Source organism: Ambystoma mexicanum, chromosome 4p, assembly GCF_040938575.1.
Source record: "Ambystoma mexicanum isolate Mex_15411 chromosome 4p, UKY_AmexF1_1, whole genome shotgun sequence".
Taxonomy (NCBI): Eukaryota; Metazoa; Chordata; class Amphibia; order Caudata; family Ambystomatidae; genus Ambystoma; species Ambystoma mexicanum.
Window position 1 is genome coordinate 844029506 of NC_090927.1, and position 13639 is coordinate 844043144.

Here is a 13639-nt window from a genome sequence, read left to right on the forward strand (position 1 = left end):
TAGTGAGTTTTGTACTTTTAAGCATCTAGTCGGCTAGACCTTGCAGTTTTGAAAGGCAATTGTGAAATGGCTCACTTCCTGAACTTGGAGTACAAAAAAGCCTACAGCACCTGGTATTCCCAGGTGGTCTCCCATCCAGGTACTAACTAGGCCCGACACTGCGTAGCTTCCGAGATCAGACGAGATCGGGCGCAATCAGTGTGGTGTGGCCGTAGGCTCTGGGCCTAGTGAGTTTTGTACTTTTAAGCATCTAGTCAGCTAGACCTTGCAGTTTTGAAAGGCAATTGAGAAATGGCTCACTTCCTGAACTTGGAGCACAAAAAAGCCTACAGCACCTGGTATTCCCAGGCGGTCTCCCATCCAGGTACTAACGAGGCCCGACACTGCTTAGCTTCCGAGATCAGACGAGATGGGGCACATTCAGTGTGGTGTGGCCGCAGGCTCTGGGCCTTGTGAGTTTTGTACTTTTAAGCATCTAGTCAGCTAGACCTTGCAGTTTTGAAAGGCAATTGAGAAATGGCTCACTTCCTGAACTTGGAGCACAAAAAAGCCTACAGCACCTGGTATTCCCAGGCGGTCTCCCATCCAGGTACTAACGAGGCCCGACACTGTTTAGCTTCCGAGATCAGACGAGATCAGGCGCATTCAGTGTGGTGTGGCCGTAGGCTCTGGGCCTAGTGAGTTTTGTACTTTTAAGCATCTAGTCGGCTAGACCTTGCAGTTTTAAAAGGCAATTGAGAAAGGGCTCACTTCCTGAACTTGGAGCACAAAAAAGCCTACAGCACCTGGTATTCCCAGGCGGTCTCCCATCCAGGTACTAACTAGGCCTGACACTGCTTAACTTCCAAGATCAGACGCATTCAGTGTGGTGTGGCCGTAGGCTCTAGGAATGCTAAGAATATTACTCTTATGCATTTGCATTTAGTAAGCTAAGCCATGCAGCCACTTGCAACATGATACCACGCTCATCGCTCGATCAGGCTCGATCAGGCGAGATATATAAGACTGGTGGGCCCATTCAGGACTCCTATGTCTGGTAGGATAACTTTAATTCATCCATCCTGTGTCTGTTGCAGGGAGGTGGAGAGAACAATCAACACAATAATGGTTTTCTTTCATGCCTCTTGAAGGACTCAATATTCTCTGTACTGCATTACATGTGAAAGTCGATTTATTACCCATGAACACACTACCTGTATGCTAATTCTATGTAAAAAGGTAGCTCCAGCCCTCATGATGTTGTCCAACATTTCCGCTATAAAACGGGATACAATTATTTTGGAAACATACCAAATTTGAAAAATAATTGAGAAGTTGCGCAATTACTAATCATGGAGCACAAAAAAGTCTACAGCACCTGGTATTCCCAGGCAGTCTCCCATCCAGGTACTAACTAGGCCCGACCCTGCTTAGCTTCCGAGATCGGGCGCATTCAGTGTGGTGTGGCCGTAGGCTCTGGGCCTAGTGAGTTTGTACTTTTAAGCATCTAGTCGGCTAGACCTTGCAGTTTTGAAAGGCAATTGTGAAATGGCTCACTTCCTGAACTTGGAGCACAAAAAAGCCTACAGCACCTGGTATTCCCAGGTGGTCTCCCATCCAGGTACTAACTAGGCCCGACACTGCTTAGCTTCCGAGATCAGACGAGATCGGGCGCATTAAGTGTGGTGTGGCTGTAGGCTCTGGGCCTAGTGAGTTTTGTACTTTTAAGCATCTAGTCGGCTAGACCTTGCAGTTTTGAAAGGCAATTGTGAAATGGCTCACTTCCTGAACTTGGAGCACAAAAAAGCCTACAGCACCTGGTATTCCCAGGTGGTCTCCCATCCAGGTACTAACTAGGCCCGACACTGCTTAGCTTCTGAGATCAGACGAGATCAGGCGCATTCAGTGTGGTGTGGCCGTAGGCTCTGGGCCTAGTGAGTTTTGTACTTTTAAGCATCTAGTCGGCTAGACCTTGCAGTTTTAAAAGGCAATTGAGAAAGGGCTCACTTCCTGAACTTGGAGCACAAAAAAGCCTACAGCACCTGGTATTCCCAGGCGGTCTCCCATCCAGGTACTAACTAGGCCTGACACTGCTTAACTTCCGAGATCAGACGAGATCGGGTGCATTCAGTGTGGTGTGGCCGTAGGCTCTAGGAATGCTAAGAATATTACTCTTATGCATTTGCATTTAGTAAGCTAAGCCATGCAGCCACTTGCAACATGATACCACGCTCATCGCTCGATCAGGCTCGATCAGGCGAGATATATAAGACTGGTGGGCCCATTCAGGACTCCTATGTCTGGTAGGATAACTTTAATTCATCCATCCTGTGTCTGTTGCAGGGAGGTGGAGAGAACAATCAACACAATAATGGTTTTCTTTCATGCCTCTTGAAGGACTCAATATTCTCTGTACTGCATTACATGTGAAAGTCGATTTATTACCCATGAACACACTACCTGTATGCTAATTCTATGTAAAAAGGTAGCTCCAGCCCTCATGATGTTGTCCAACATTTCCGCTATAAAACGGGATACAATTATTTTGGAAACATACCAAATTTGAAAAATAATTGAGAAGTTGCGCAATTACTAATCATGGAGCACAAAAAAAGCCTACAGCACCTGGTATTCCCAAGCAGTCTCCCATCCAGGTACTAACTAGGCCCGACCCTGCTTAGCTTCCGAGATCGGGCGCATTCAGTGTGGTGTGGCCGTAGGTTCTGGGCCTAGTGAGTTTGTACTTTTAAGCATCTAGTCGGCTAGACCTTGCAGTTTTGAAAGGCAATTGTGAAATGGCTCACTTCCTGAACTTGGAGCACAAAAAAGCCTACAGCACCTGGTATTCCCAGGTGGTCTCCCATCCAGGTACTAACTAGGCCCGACACTGCTTAGCTTCCGAGATCAGACGAGATCGGGCGCAATCAGTGTGGTGTGTCCGTAGTCTCTGGGCCTAGTGAGTTTTGTACTTTTAAGCATCTAGTCAGCTAGACCTTGCAGTTTTGAAAGGCAATTGAGAAATGGCTCACTTCCTGAACTTGGAGCACAAAAAAGCCTACAGCACCTGGTATTCCCAGGCGGTCTCCCATCCAGGTACTAACGAGGCCCGACACTGCTTAGCTTCCGAGATCAGACGAGATCAGGCACATTCAGTGTGGTGTGGCCGTAGGCTCTGGGCCTTGTGAGTTTTGTACTTTTAAGCATCTAGTCGGCTAGACCTTGCAGTTTTAAAAGGCAATTGAGAAAGGGCTCACTTCCTGAACTTGGAGCACAAAAAAGCCTACAGCACCTGGTATTCCCAGGCAGTCTCCCATCCAGGTACTAACTAGGCCTGACACTGCTTAACTTCCGAGATCAGACGAGATCGGGTGCATTCAGTGTGGTGTGGCCGTAGGCTCTAGGAATGCTAAGAATATTACTCTTATGCATTTGCATTTAGTAAGCTAAGCCATGCAGCCACTTGCAACATGATACCACGCTCATCGCTCGATCAGGCTCGATCAGGCGAGATATATAAGACTGGTGGGCCCATTCAGGACTCCTATGTCTGGTAGGATAACTTTAATTCATCCATCCTGTGTCTGTTGCAGGGAGGTGGAGAGAACAATCAACACAATAATGGTTTTCTTTCATGCCTCTTGAAGGACTCAATATTCTCTGTACTGCATTACATGTGAAAGTCGATTTATTACCCATGAACACACTACCTGTATGCTAATTCTATGTAAAAAGGTAGCTCCAGCCCTCATGATGTTGTCCAACATTTCCGCTATAAAACGGGATACAATTATTTTGGAAACATACCAAATTTGAAAAATAATTGAGAAGTTGCGCAATTACTAATCATGGAGCACAAAAAAGCCTACAGCACCTGGTATTCCCAGGCAGTCTCCCATCCAGGTACTAACTAGGCCCGACCCTGTTTAGCTTCCGAGATCGGGCGCATTCAGTGTGGTGTGGCCGTAGGCTCTGGGCCTAGAGAGTTTTGTACTTTTAAGCATCTAGTCGGCTAGACCTTGCAGTTTTGAAAGGCAATTGTGAAATAGGCTCACTTCCTGAACTTGGAGCACAAAAAAGCCTACAGCACCTGGTATTCCCAGGCGGTCTCCCATCCAGGTACTAACGAGGCCCTACACTGCTTAGCTTCTGAGATCAGACGCATTCAGTGTGGTGTGGCCGTAGGCTCTGGGCCTTGTGAGTTTTGTACTTTTAAGCATCTAGTCGGCTAGACCTTGCAGTTTTGAAAGGCAATTGTGAAATGGCTCACTTCCTGAACTTGGAGCACAAAAAAGCCTACAGCACCTGGTATTCCCAGGCGGTCTCCCATCCAGGTACTAACGAGGCCCGACACTGCTTAGCTTCCGAGATCAGACGAGTTCGGGCGCATTCAGTGTGGTGTGGCCGTAGGCTCTGGGCCTTGTGAGTTTTGTACTTTTAAGCATCTAGTCGGCTAGACCTTGCAGTTTTGAAAGGCAATTGAGAAATGGCTCACTTCCTGAACTTGGAGTACAAAAAAGCCTACAGCACCTGGTATTCCCAGGCGGTCTCCCATCCAGGTACTAATTAGGCCCGACACTGCTTAGCTTCTGAGATCAGACGAGATCAGGCGCATTCAGTGTGGTGTGGCCGTAGGCTCTGGGCCGAGTGAGTTTTGTACTTTTAAGCATCTAGTCGGCTAGACCTTGCAGTTTTGAAAGGCAATTGTGAAATGGCTCACTTCCTGAACTTGGAGCACAAAAAAGCCTACAGCACCTTGTATTCCCAGGTGGTCTCCCATCCAGGTACTAACTAGGACCGACACTGCTTAGCTTCTGAGATCAGACGAGATCAGGCGCATTCAGTGTGGTGTGGCCGTAGGCTCTGGGCCTAGTGAGTTTTGTACTTTTAAGCATCTAGTCGGCTAGACCTTGCAGTTTTAAAAGGCAATTGAGAAAGGCCTCACTTCCTGAACTTGGAGCACAAAAAAGCCTACAGCACCTGGTATTCCCAGGCCTTCTCCCATCCAGGTACTAACTAGGCCTGACACTGCTTAACTTCCGAGATCAGACGAGATCGGGTGCATTCAGTGTGGTGTGGCCGTAGGCTCTAGGAATGCTAAGAATATTACTCTTATGCATTTGCATTTAGTAAGCTAAGCCATGCAGCCACTTGCAACATGATACCACGCTCATCGCTCGATCAGGCGAGATATATAAGACTGGTGGGCCCATTCAGGACTCCTATGTCTGGTAGGATAACTTTAATTCATCCATCCTGTGTCTGTTGCAGGGAGGTGGAGAGAACAATCAACACAATAATGGTTTTCTTTCATGCCTCTTGAAGGACTCAATATTCTCTGTACTGCATTACATGTGAAAGTCGATTTATTACCCATGAACACACTACCTGTATGCTAATTCTATGTAAAAAGGTAGCTCCAGCCCTCATGATGTTGTCCAACATTTCCGCTATAAAACGGGATACAATTATTTTGGAAACATACCAAATTTGAAAAATAATTGAGAAGTTGCGCAATTACTAATCATGGAGCACAAAAAAGCCTACAGCACCTGGTATTCCCAGGCAGTCTCCCATCCAGGTACTAACGAGGCCCTACACTGCTTAGCTTCCGAGATCAGACGCATTCAGTGTGGTGTGGCCGTAGGCTCTGGGCCTTGTGAGTTTTGTACTTTTAAGCATCTAGTCGGCTAGACCTTGCAGTTTTGAAAGGCAATTGTGAAATGGCTCACTTCCTGAACTTGGAGCACAAAAAAGCCTACAGCACCTGGTATTCCCAGGCGGTCTCCCATCCAGGTACTAACAAGGCCCGACACTGCTTAGCTTCCGAGATCAGATGAGATCGGGCGCATTCAGTGTGATGTGGCCGTAGGCTCTGGGCCTTGTGAGTTTTGTACTTTTAAGCATCTAGTCGGCTAGACCTTGCAGTTTTGAAAGGCAATTGAGAAATGGCTCACTTCCTGAACTTGGAGTACAAAAAAGCCTACAGCACCTGGTATTCCCAGGCGGTCTCCCATCCAGGTACTAACTAGGCCCGACACTGCTTAGCTTCTGAGATCAGACGAGATCAGGCGCATTCAGTGTGGTGTGGCCTTAGGCTCTGGGCCTAGTGAGTTTTGAACTTTTAAGCATCTAGTCGGCTAGACCTTGCAGTTTTAAAAGGCAATTGAGAAAGGGCTCACTTCCTGAACTTGGAGCACAAAAAAGCCTACAGCACCTGGTATTCCCAGGCGGTCTCCCATCCAGGTACTAACTAGGCCTGACACTGCTTAACTTCCGAGATCAGACGAGATCGGGTGCATTCAGTGTGGTGTGGCCGTAGGCTCTAGGAATGCTAAGAATATTACTCTTATGCATTTGCATTTAGTAAGCTAAGCCATGCAGCCACTTGCAACATGATACCACGCTCATCGCTCGATCAGGCTCGATCAGGCGAGATATATAAGACTGGTGGGCCCATTCAGGACTCCTATGTCTGGTAGGATAACTTTAATTCATCCATCCTGTGTCTGTTGCAGGGAGGTGGAGAGAACAATCAACACAATAATGGGTTTCTTTCATGCCTCTTGAAGGACTCAATATTCTCTGTACTGCATTACATGTGAAAGTCGATTTATTACCCATGAACACACTACCTGTATGCTAATTCTATGTAAAAAGGTAGCTCCAGCCCTCATGATGTTGTCCAACATTTCCGCTATAAAACGGGATACAATTATTTTGGAAACATACCAAATTTGAAAAATAATTGAGAATTTGCGCAATTACTAATCATGGAGCACAAAAAAGCCTACAGCACCTGGTATTCCCAGGCAGTCTCCCATCCAGGTACTAACTAGGCCTGACCCTGCTTAGCTTCTGAGATTGGGCGCATTCAGTGTGGTGTGGCCGTAGGCTCTGGGCCTAGTGAGTTTTGTACTTTTAAGCATCTAGTCGGCTAGACCTTGCAGTTTTGAAAGGCAATTGTGAAATGGCTCACTTCCTGAACTTGGAGTACAAAAAAGCCTACAGCACCTGGTATTCCCAGGTGGTCTCCCATCCAGGTACTAACTAGGCCCGACACTGCTTAGCTTCCGAGATCAGACGAGATCGGGCGCAATCAGTGTGGTGTGGCCGTAGGCTCTGGGCCTAGTGAGTTTTGTACTTTTAAGCATCTAGTCAGCTAGACCTTGCAGTTTTGAAAGGCAATTGAGAAATGGCTCACTTCCTGAACTTGGAGCACAAAAAAACCTACAGCACCTGGTATTCCCAGGCGGTCTCCCATCCAGGTACTAACGAGGCCCGACACTGCTTAGCTTCCGAGATCAGACAAGATCAGGCACATTCAGTGTGGTGTGGCCGTAGGCTCTGGGCCTTGTGAGTTTTGTACTTTTAAGCATCTAGTCGGCTAGACCTTGCAGTTTTAAAAGGCAATTGAGAAAGGGCTCACTTCCTGAACTTGGAGCACAAAAAAGCCTACAGCACCTGGTATTCCCAGGCGGTCTCCCATCCAGGTACTAACTAGGCCTAACACTGCTTAACTTCCGAGATCAGACGAGATCGGGTGCATTCAGTGTGGTGTGGCCGTAGGTTCTAGGAATGCTAAGAATATTACTCTTATGCATTTGCATTTAGTAAGCTAAGCCATGCAGCCACTTGCAACATGATACCACGCTCATCGCTCGATCAGGCTCGATCAGGCGAGATATATAAGACTGGTGGGCCCATTCAGGACTCCTATGTCTGGTAGGATAACTTTAATTCATCCATCCTGTGTCTGTTGCAGGGAGGTGGAGAGAACAATCAACACAATAATGGGTTTCTTTCATGCCTCTTGAAGGACTCAATATTCTCTGTACTGCATTACATGTGAAAGTCGATTTATTACCCATGAACACACTACCTGTATGCTAATTCTATGTAAAAAGGTAGCTCCAGCCCTCATGATGTTGTCCAACATTTCCGCTATAAAACGGGATACAATTATTTTGGAAACATACCAAATTTGAAAAATAATTGAGAATTTGCGCAATTACTAATCATGGAGCACAAAAAAGCCTACAGCACCTGGTATTCCCAGGCAGTCTCCCATCCAGGTACTAACTAGGCCTGACCCTGCTTAGCTTCCGAGATTGGGCGCATTCAGTGTGGTGTGGCCGTAGGCTCTGGGCCTAGTGAGTTTTGTACTTTTAAGCATCTAGTCGGCTAGACCTTGCAGTTTTGAAAGGCAATTGTGAAATGGCTCACTTCCTGAACTTGGAGTACAAAAAAGCCTACAGCACCTGGTATTCCCAGGTGGTCTCCCATCCAGGTACTAACTAGGCCCGACACTGCTTAGCTTCCGAGATCAGACGAGATCGGGCGCAATCAGTGTGGTGTGGCCGTAGGCTCTGGGCCTAGTGAGTTTTGTACTTTTAAGCATCTAGTCAGCTAGACCTTGCAGTTTTGAAAGGCAATTGAGAAATGGCTCACTTCCTGAACTTGGAGCACAAAAAAACCTACAGCACCTGGTATTCCCAGGCGGTCTCCCATCCAGGTACTAACGAGGCCCGACACTGCTTAGCTTCCGAGATCAGACAAGATCAGGCACATTCAGTGTGGTGTGGCCGTAGGCTCTGGGCCTTGTGAGTTTTGTACTTTTAAGCATCTAGTCGGCTAGACCTTGCAGTTTTAAAAGGCAATTGAGAAAGGGCTCACTTCCTGAACTTGGAGCACAAAAAAGCCTACAGCACCTGGTATTCCCAGGCAGTCTCCCATCCAGGTACTAACTAGGCCTGACACTGCTTAACTTCCGAGATCAGACGAGATCGGGTGCATTCAGTGTGGTGTGGCCGTAGGCTCTAGGAATGCTAAGAATATTACTCTTATGCATTTGCATTTAGTAAGCTAAGCCATGCAGCCACTTGCAACATGATACCACGCTCATCGCTCGATCAGGCTCGATCAGGCGAGATATATAAGACTGGTGGGCCCATTCAGGACTCCTATGTCTGGTAGGATAACTTTAATTCATCCATCCTGTGTCTGTTGCAGGGAGGTGGAGAGAACAATCAACACAATAATGGTTTTCTTTCATGCCTCTTGAAGGACTCAATATTCTCTGTACTGCATTACATGTGAAAGTCGATTTATTACCCATGAACACACTACCTGTATGCTAATTCTATGTAAAAAGGTAGCTCCAGCCCTCATGATGTTGTCCAACATTTCCGCTATAAAACGGGATACAATTATTTTGGAAACATACCAAATTTGAAAAATAATTGAGAAGTTGCGCAATTACTAATCATGGAGCACAAAAAAGCCTACAGCACCTGGTATTCCCAGGCAGTCTCCCATCCAGGTACTAACTAGGCCCGACCCTGTTTAGCTTCCGAGATCGGGCGCATTCAGTGTGGTGTGGCCGTAGGCTCTGGGCCTAGAGAGTTTTGTACTTTTAGGCATCTAGTCGGCTAGACCTTGCAGTTTTGAAAGGCAATTGTGAAATGGCTCACTTCCTGAACTTGGAGCACAAAAAAGCCTACAGCACCTGGTATTCCCAGGCGGTCTCCCATCCAGGTACTAACAAGGCCCGACACTGCTTAGCTTCCGAGATCAGACGAGATCGGGCGCATTCAGTGTGGTGTGGCCGTAGGCTCTGGGCCTTGTGAGTTTTGTACTTTTAAGCATCTAGTCGGCTAGACCTTGCAGTTTTGAAAGGCAATTGAGAAATGGCTCACTTCCTGAACTTGGAGTACAAAAAAGCCTACAGCACCTGGTATTCCCAGGCGGTCTCCCATCCAGGTACTAACTAGGCCCGACACTGCTTAGCTTCTGAGATCAGACGAGATCAGGCGCATTCAGTGTGGTGTGGCCTTAGGCTCTGGGCCTAGTGAGTTTTGTACTTTTAAGCATCTAGTCGGCTAGACCTTGCAGTTTTAAAAGGCAATTGAGAAAGGCCTCACTTCCTGAACTTGGAGCACAAAAAAGCCTACAGCACCTGGTATTCCCAGGCAGTCTCCCATCCAGGTACTAACTAGGCCTGACACTGCTTAACTTCCGAGATCAGACGAGATCGGGTGCATTCAGTGTGGTGTGGCCGTAGGCTCTAGGAATGCTAAGAATATTACTCTTATGCATTTGCATTTAGTAAGCTAAGCCATGCAGCCACTTGCAACATGATACCACGCTCATCGCTCGATCAGGCTCGATCAGGCGAGATATATAAGACTGGTGGGCCCATTCAGGACTCCTATGTCTGGTAGGATAACTTTAATTCATCCATCCTGTGTCTGTTGCAGGGAGGTGGAGAGAACAATCAACACAATAATGGGTTTCTTTCATGCCTCTTGAAGGACTCAATATTCTCTGTACTGCATTACATGTGAAAGTCGATTTATTACCCATGAACACACTACCTGTATGCTAATTCTATGTAAAAAGGTAGCTCCAGCCCTCATGATGTTGTCCAACATTTCCGCTATAAAACGGGATACAATTATTTTGGAAACATACCAAATTTGAAAAATAATTGAGAATTTGCGCAATTACTAATCATGGAGCACAAAAAAGCCTACAGCACCTGGTATTCCCAGGCAGTCTCCCATCCAGGTACTAACTAGGCCCGACCCTGCTTAGCTTCCGAGATCGGGCGCATTCAGTGTGGTGTGGCCGTAGGCTCTGGGCCTAGTGAGTTTTGTACTTTTACGCATCTAGTCGGCTAGACCTTGCAGTTTTGAAAGGCAATTGTGAAATGGCTCACTTCCTGAACTTGGAGTACAAAAAAGCCTACAGCACCTGGTATTCCCAGGTGGTCTCCCATCCAGGTACTAACTAGGCCCGACACTGCTTAGCTTCCGAGATCAGACGAGATCGGGCGCAATCAGTGTGGTGTGGCCGTAGGCTCTGGGCCTAGTGAGTTTTGTACTTTTAAGCATCTAGTCAGCTAGACCTTGCAGTTTTGAAAGGCAATTGAGAAATGGCTCACTTCCTGAACTTGGAGCACAAAAAAGCCTACAGCACCTGGTATTCCCAGGCGGTCTCCCATCCAGGTACTAACGAGGCCCGACACTGCTTAGCTTCCGAGATCAGACGAGATGGGGCGCATTCAGTGTGGTGTGGCCGCAGGCTCTGGACCTTGTGAGTTTTGTACTTTTAAGCATCTAGTCAGCTAGACCTTGCAGTTTTGAAAGGCAATTGAGAAATGGCTCACTTCCTGAACTTGGAGCACAAAAAAGCCTACAGCACCTGGTATTCCCAGGCGGTCTCCCATCCAGGTACTAACGAGGCCCGACACTGCTTAGCTTCCGAGATCAGACGAGATCAGGCGCATTCAGTGTGGTGTGGCCGTAGGCTCTGGGCCTTGTGAGTTTTGTACTTTTAAGCATCTAGTCGGCTAGACCTTGCAGTTTTAAAAGGCAATTGAGAAAGGGCTCACTTCCTGAACTTGGAGCACAAAAAAGCCTACAGCACCTGGTATTCCCAGGCGGTCTCCCATCCAGGTACTAACTAGGCCTGACACTGCTTAACTTCCAAGATCAGACGAGATCGGGTGCATTCAGTGTGGTGTGGCCGTAGGCTCTAGGAATGCTAAGAATATTACTCTTATGCATTTGCATTTAGTAAGCTAAGCCATGCAGCCACTTGCAACATGATACCACGCTCATCGCTCGATCAGGCTCGATCAGGCGAGATATATAAGACTGGTGGGCCCATTCAGGACTCCTATGTCTGGTAGGATAACTTTAATTCATCCATCCTGTGTCTGTTGCAGGGAGGTGGAGAGAACAATCAACACAATAATGGGTTTCTTTCATGCCTCTTGAAGGACTCAATATTCTCTGTACTGCATTACATGTGAAAGTCGATTTATTACCCATGAACACACTACCTGTATGCTAATTCTATGTAAAAAGGTAGCTCCAGCCCTCATGATGTTGTCCAACATTTCCGCTATAAAACGGGATACAATTATTTTGGAAACATACCAAATTTGAAAAATAATTGAGAAGTTGCGCAATTACTAATCATGGAGCACAAAAAAGCCTACAGCACCTGGTATTCCCAGGCAGTCTCCCATCCAGGTACTAACTAGGCCTGACCCTGCTCAGCTTCCGAGATCGGGCGCATTCAGTGTGGTGTGGCCGTAGGCTCTGGGCCTAGTGAGTTTTGTACTTTTAAGCATCTAGTCGGCTAGACCTTGCAGTTTTGAAAGGGAATTGTGAAATGGCTCACTTCCTGAACTTGGAGCACAAAAAAGCCTACAGCACCTGGTATTCCCAGGCGGTCTCCCATCCAGGTACTAACGAGGCCCGACACTGCTTAGCTTCCGAGATCAGACGAGATCGGGCGCATTCAGTGTGGTGTGGCCGTAGGCTCTGGGCCTTGTGAGTTTTGTACTTTTAAGCATCTAGTCGGCTAGACCTTGCAGTTTTGAAAGGCAATTGAGAAATGGCTCACTTCCTGAACTTGGAGTACAAAAAAGCCTACAGCACCTGGTATTCCCAGGCGGTCTCCCATCCAGGTACTAACTAGGCCCGACATTGCTTAGCTTCTGAGATCAGACGAGATCAGGCGCATTCAGTGTGGTGTGGCCGTAGGCTCTGGGCCTAGTGAGTTTTGTACTTTTAAGCATCTAGTCGGCTAGACCTTGCAGTTTTGAAAGGCAATTGAGAAAGGGCTCACTTCCTGAACTTGGAGCACAAAAAAGCCTACAGCACCTGGTATTCCCAGGCGGTCTCCCATCCAGGTACTAACTAGGCGTAACACTGCTTAACTTCCGAGATCAGACGAGATCGGGTGCATTCAGTGTGGTGTGGCCGTAGGCTCTAGGAATGCTAAGAATATTACTCTTATGCATTTGCATTTAGTAAGCTAAGCCATGCAGCCACTTGCAACATGATACCACGCTCATCGCTCGATCAGGCTCGATCAGGCGAGATATATAAGACTGGTGGGCCCATTCTGGACTCCTATGTCTGGTAGGATAACTTTAATTCATCCATCCTGTGTCTGTTGCAGGGAGGTGGAGAGAACAATCAACACAGTAATGGTTTTCTTTCATGCCTCTTGAAGGACTCAATATTCTCTGTACTGCATTACATGTGAAAGTCGATTTATTACCCATGAACACACTACCTGTATGCTAATTCTATGTAAAAAGGTAGCTCCAGCCCTCATGATGTTGTCCAACATTTCCGCTATAAAACGGGATACAATTATTTTGGAAACATACCAAATTTGAAAAATAATTGAGAAGTTGCGCAATTACTAATCATGGAGCACAAAAAAGCCTACAGCACCTGGTATTCCCAGGCAGTCTCCCATCCAGGTACTAACTAGGCCCGACCCTGCTTAGCTTCCGAGATCGGGCGCATTCAGTGTGGTGTGGCCGTAGGCTCTGGGACTAGTGAGTTTTGTACTTTTAAGCATCTAGTCGGCTAGACCTTGCAGTTTTGAAAGGCAATTGTGAAATGGCTCACTTCCTGAACTTGGAGCACAAAAAATCCTACAGCACCTGGTATTCCCAGGTGGTCTCCCATCCAGGTACTAACTAGGCCCGACACTGCTTAGCTTCTGAGATCAGACGAGATCAGGCGCATTCAGTGTGGTGTGGCCGTAGGCTCTGGGCCTAGTGAGTTTTGTACTTTTAAGCATCTAGTCGGCTAGACCTTGCAGTTTTAAAAGGCAATTGAGAAAGGCCTCA

The 13639-nt window shown here is 47.0% G+C and overlaps 29 non-coding genes and 16 pseudogenes across 29 annotated transcripts; all 45 read right to left on the reverse strand.

The window, feature by feature from the left end:
• Window positions 1–98: 98 nt before the first annotated feature.
• Window positions 99–217, reverse strand: LOC138464925 (5S ribosomal RNA). The gene has a single exon (XR_011267502.1). It is a non-coding gene; the product is annotated as a 5S ribosomal RNA (ribosomal RNA).
• A 106-nt stretch (window positions 218–323) lies between these two features.
• Window positions 324–442, reverse strand: LOC138455544 (5S ribosomal RNA; annotated as a pseudogene).
• A 106-nt stretch (window positions 443–548) lies between these two features.
• LOC138465161 (5S ribosomal RNA) lies at window positions 549–667 on the reverse strand. Its single transcript, XR_011267735.1, has one exon. It is a non-coding gene; the product is annotated as a 5S ribosomal RNA (ribosomal RNA).
• Window positions 668–773: 106 nt separating this feature from the next.
• On the reverse strand, window positions 774–882 carry LOC138459184 (5S ribosomal RNA; annotated as a pseudogene).
• A 463-nt stretch (window positions 883–1345) lies between these two features.
• Window positions 1346–1454, reverse strand: LOC138458130 (5S ribosomal RNA; annotated as a pseudogene).
• A 105-nt stretch (window positions 1455–1559) lies between these two features.
• LOC138461750 (5S ribosomal RNA) lies at window positions 1560–1678 on the reverse strand. The gene has a single exon (XR_011264357.1). It is a non-coding gene; the product is annotated as a 5S ribosomal RNA (ribosomal RNA).
• A 106-nt stretch (window positions 1679–1784) lies between these two features.
• LOC138462749 (5S ribosomal RNA) lies at window positions 1785–1903 on the reverse strand. Its single transcript, XR_011265342.1, has one exon. It is a non-coding gene; the product is annotated as a 5S ribosomal RNA (ribosomal RNA).
• A 106-nt stretch (window positions 1904–2009) lies between these two features.
• Window positions 2010–2128, reverse strand: LOC138461394 (5S ribosomal RNA). Its single transcript, XR_011264009.1, has one exon. It is a non-coding gene; the product is annotated as a 5S ribosomal RNA (ribosomal RNA).
• A 464-nt stretch (window positions 2129–2592) lies between these two features.
• Window positions 2593–2701, reverse strand: LOC138458225 (5S ribosomal RNA; annotated as a pseudogene).
• A 105-nt stretch (window positions 2702–2806) lies between these two features.
• Window positions 2807–2925, reverse strand: LOC138454428 (5S ribosomal RNA). The gene has a single exon (XR_011261105.1). It is a non-coding gene; the product is annotated as a 5S ribosomal RNA (ribosomal RNA).
• Window positions 2926–3031: 106 nt separating this feature from the next.
• On the reverse strand, window positions 3032–3150 carry LOC138453917 (5S ribosomal RNA). The gene has a single exon (XR_011260617.1). It is a non-coding gene; the product is annotated as a 5S ribosomal RNA (ribosomal RNA).
• Window positions 3151–3256: 106 nt separating this feature from the next.
• LOC138463395 (5S ribosomal RNA) lies at window positions 3257–3375 on the reverse strand. The gene has a single exon (XR_011265982.1). It is a non-coding gene; the product is annotated as a 5S ribosomal RNA (ribosomal RNA).
• Window positions 3376–3838: 463 nt separating this feature from the next.
• Window positions 3839–3947, reverse strand: LOC138457675 (5S ribosomal RNA; annotated as a pseudogene).
• A 107-nt stretch (window positions 3948–4054) lies between these two features.
• LOC138456542 (5S ribosomal RNA) lies at window positions 4055–4163 on the reverse strand (annotated as a pseudogene).
• A 106-nt stretch (window positions 4164–4269) lies between these two features.
• LOC138464579 (5S ribosomal RNA) lies at window positions 4270–4388 on the reverse strand. The gene has a single exon (XR_011267159.1). It is a non-coding gene; the product is annotated as a 5S ribosomal RNA (ribosomal RNA).
• A 106-nt stretch (window positions 4389–4494) lies between these two features.
• On the reverse strand, window positions 4495–4613 carry LOC138461042 (5S ribosomal RNA). Its single transcript, XR_011263685.1, has one exon. It is a non-coding gene; the product is annotated as a 5S ribosomal RNA (ribosomal RNA).
• Window positions 4614–4719: 106 nt separating this feature from the next.
• LOC138464918 (5S ribosomal RNA) lies at window positions 4720–4838 on the reverse strand. Its single transcript, XR_011267494.1, has one exon. It is a non-coding gene; the product is annotated as a 5S ribosomal RNA (ribosomal RNA).
• Window positions 4839–4944: 106 nt separating this feature from the next.
• Window positions 4945–5063, reverse strand: LOC138455467 (5S ribosomal RNA; annotated as a pseudogene).
• A 453-nt stretch (window positions 5064–5516) lies between these two features.
• On the reverse strand, window positions 5517–5625 carry LOC138458635 (5S ribosomal RNA; annotated as a pseudogene).
• A 106-nt stretch (window positions 5626–5731) lies between these two features.
• Window positions 5732–5850, reverse strand: LOC138462534 (5S ribosomal RNA). Its single transcript, XR_011265130.1, has one exon. It is a non-coding gene; the product is annotated as a 5S ribosomal RNA (ribosomal RNA).
• Window positions 5851–5956: 106 nt separating this feature from the next.
• Window positions 5957–6075, reverse strand: LOC138464867 (5S ribosomal RNA). Its single transcript, XR_011267444.1, has one exon. It is a non-coding gene; the product is annotated as a 5S ribosomal RNA (ribosomal RNA).
• Window positions 6076–6181: 106 nt separating this feature from the next.
• On the reverse strand, window positions 6182–6300 carry LOC138461395 (5S ribosomal RNA). Its single transcript, XR_011264010.1, has one exon. It is a non-coding gene; the product is annotated as a 5S ribosomal RNA (ribosomal RNA).
• A 463-nt stretch (window positions 6301–6763) lies between these two features.
• On the reverse strand, window positions 6764–6872 carry LOC138459899 (5S ribosomal RNA; annotated as a pseudogene).
• Window positions 6873–6978: 106 nt separating this feature from the next.
• On the reverse strand, window positions 6979–7097 carry LOC138460030 (5S ribosomal RNA). The gene has a single exon (XR_011262798.1). It is a non-coding gene; the product is annotated as a 5S ribosomal RNA (ribosomal RNA).
• Window positions 7098–7203: 106 nt separating this feature from the next.
• Window positions 7204–7322, reverse strand: LOC138455451 (5S ribosomal RNA; annotated as a pseudogene).
• A 106-nt stretch (window positions 7323–7428) lies between these two features.
• Window positions 7429–7547, reverse strand: LOC138462764 (5S ribosomal RNA). The gene has a single exon (XR_011265356.1). It is a non-coding gene; the product is annotated as a 5S ribosomal RNA (ribosomal RNA).
• A 463-nt stretch (window positions 7548–8010) lies between these two features.
• On the reverse strand, window positions 8011–8119 carry LOC138459584 (5S ribosomal RNA; annotated as a pseudogene).
• A 106-nt stretch (window positions 8120–8225) lies between these two features.
• On the reverse strand, window positions 8226–8344 carry LOC138460042 (5S ribosomal RNA). The gene has a single exon (XR_011262811.1). It is a non-coding gene; the product is annotated as a 5S ribosomal RNA (ribosomal RNA).
• Window positions 8345–8450: 106 nt separating this feature from the next.
• LOC138455453 (5S ribosomal RNA) lies at window positions 8451–8569 on the reverse strand (annotated as a pseudogene).
• A 106-nt stretch (window positions 8570–8675) lies between these two features.
• LOC138463396 (5S ribosomal RNA) lies at window positions 8676–8794 on the reverse strand. Its single transcript, XR_011265983.1, has one exon. It is a non-coding gene; the product is annotated as a 5S ribosomal RNA (ribosomal RNA).
• Window positions 8795–9257: 463 nt separating this feature from the next.
• LOC138457677 (5S ribosomal RNA) lies at window positions 9258–9366 on the reverse strand (annotated as a pseudogene).
• Window positions 9367–9472: 106 nt separating this feature from the next.
• LOC138461089 (5S ribosomal RNA) lies at window positions 9473–9591 on the reverse strand. The gene has a single exon (XR_011263728.1). It is a non-coding gene; the product is annotated as a 5S ribosomal RNA (ribosomal RNA).
• A 106-nt stretch (window positions 9592–9697) lies between these two features.
• LOC138464868 (5S ribosomal RNA) lies at window positions 9698–9816 on the reverse strand. Its single transcript, XR_011267445.1, has one exon. It is a non-coding gene; the product is annotated as a 5S ribosomal RNA (ribosomal RNA).
• Window positions 9817–9922: 106 nt separating this feature from the next.
• Window positions 9923–10041, reverse strand: LOC138463397 (5S ribosomal RNA). Its single transcript, XR_011265984.1, has one exon. It is a non-coding gene; the product is annotated as a 5S ribosomal RNA (ribosomal RNA).
• A 463-nt stretch (window positions 10042–10504) lies between these two features.
• Window positions 10505–10613, reverse strand: LOC138456966 (5S ribosomal RNA; annotated as a pseudogene).
• A 106-nt stretch (window positions 10614–10719) lies between these two features.
• LOC138460054 (5S ribosomal RNA) lies at window positions 10720–10838 on the reverse strand. The gene has a single exon (XR_011262823.1). It is a non-coding gene; the product is annotated as a 5S ribosomal RNA (ribosomal RNA).
• A 106-nt stretch (window positions 10839–10944) lies between these two features.
• Window positions 10945–11063, reverse strand: LOC138455186 (5S ribosomal RNA). The gene has a single exon (XR_011261828.1). It is a non-coding gene; the product is annotated as a 5S ribosomal RNA (ribosomal RNA).
• A 106-nt stretch (window positions 11064–11169) lies between these two features.
• On the reverse strand, window positions 11170–11288 carry LOC138463758 (5S ribosomal RNA). The gene has a single exon (XR_011266344.1). It is a non-coding gene; the product is annotated as a 5S ribosomal RNA (ribosomal RNA).
• A 106-nt stretch (window positions 11289–11394) lies between these two features.
• Window positions 11395–11513, reverse strand: LOC138463622 (5S ribosomal RNA). The gene has a single exon (XR_011266208.1). It is a non-coding gene; the product is annotated as a 5S ribosomal RNA (ribosomal RNA).
• A 463-nt stretch (window positions 11514–11976) lies between these two features.
• On the reverse strand, window positions 11977–12085 carry LOC138459529 (5S ribosomal RNA; annotated as a pseudogene).
• A 106-nt stretch (window positions 12086–12191) lies between these two features.
• Window positions 12192–12310, reverse strand: LOC138462103 (5S ribosomal RNA). Its single transcript, XR_011264707.1, has one exon. It is a non-coding gene; the product is annotated as a 5S ribosomal RNA (ribosomal RNA).
• A 106-nt stretch (window positions 12311–12416) lies between these two features.
• Window positions 12417–12535, reverse strand: LOC138463082 (5S ribosomal RNA). The gene has a single exon (XR_011265668.1). It is a non-coding gene; the product is annotated as a 5S ribosomal RNA (ribosomal RNA).
• A 106-nt stretch (window positions 12536–12641) lies between these two features.
• Window positions 12642–12760, reverse strand: LOC138465237 (5S ribosomal RNA). The gene has a single exon (XR_011267811.1). It is a non-coding gene; the product is annotated as a 5S ribosomal RNA (ribosomal RNA).
• A 463-nt stretch (window positions 12761–13223) lies between these two features.
• LOC138456967 (5S ribosomal RNA) lies at window positions 13224–13332 on the reverse strand (annotated as a pseudogene).
• Window positions 13333–13438: 106 nt separating this feature from the next.
• On the reverse strand, window positions 13439–13557 carry LOC138462888 (5S ribosomal RNA). The gene has a single exon (XR_011265476.1). It is a non-coding gene; the product is annotated as a 5S ribosomal RNA (ribosomal RNA).
• Window positions 13558–13639: the final 82 nt, after the last annotated feature.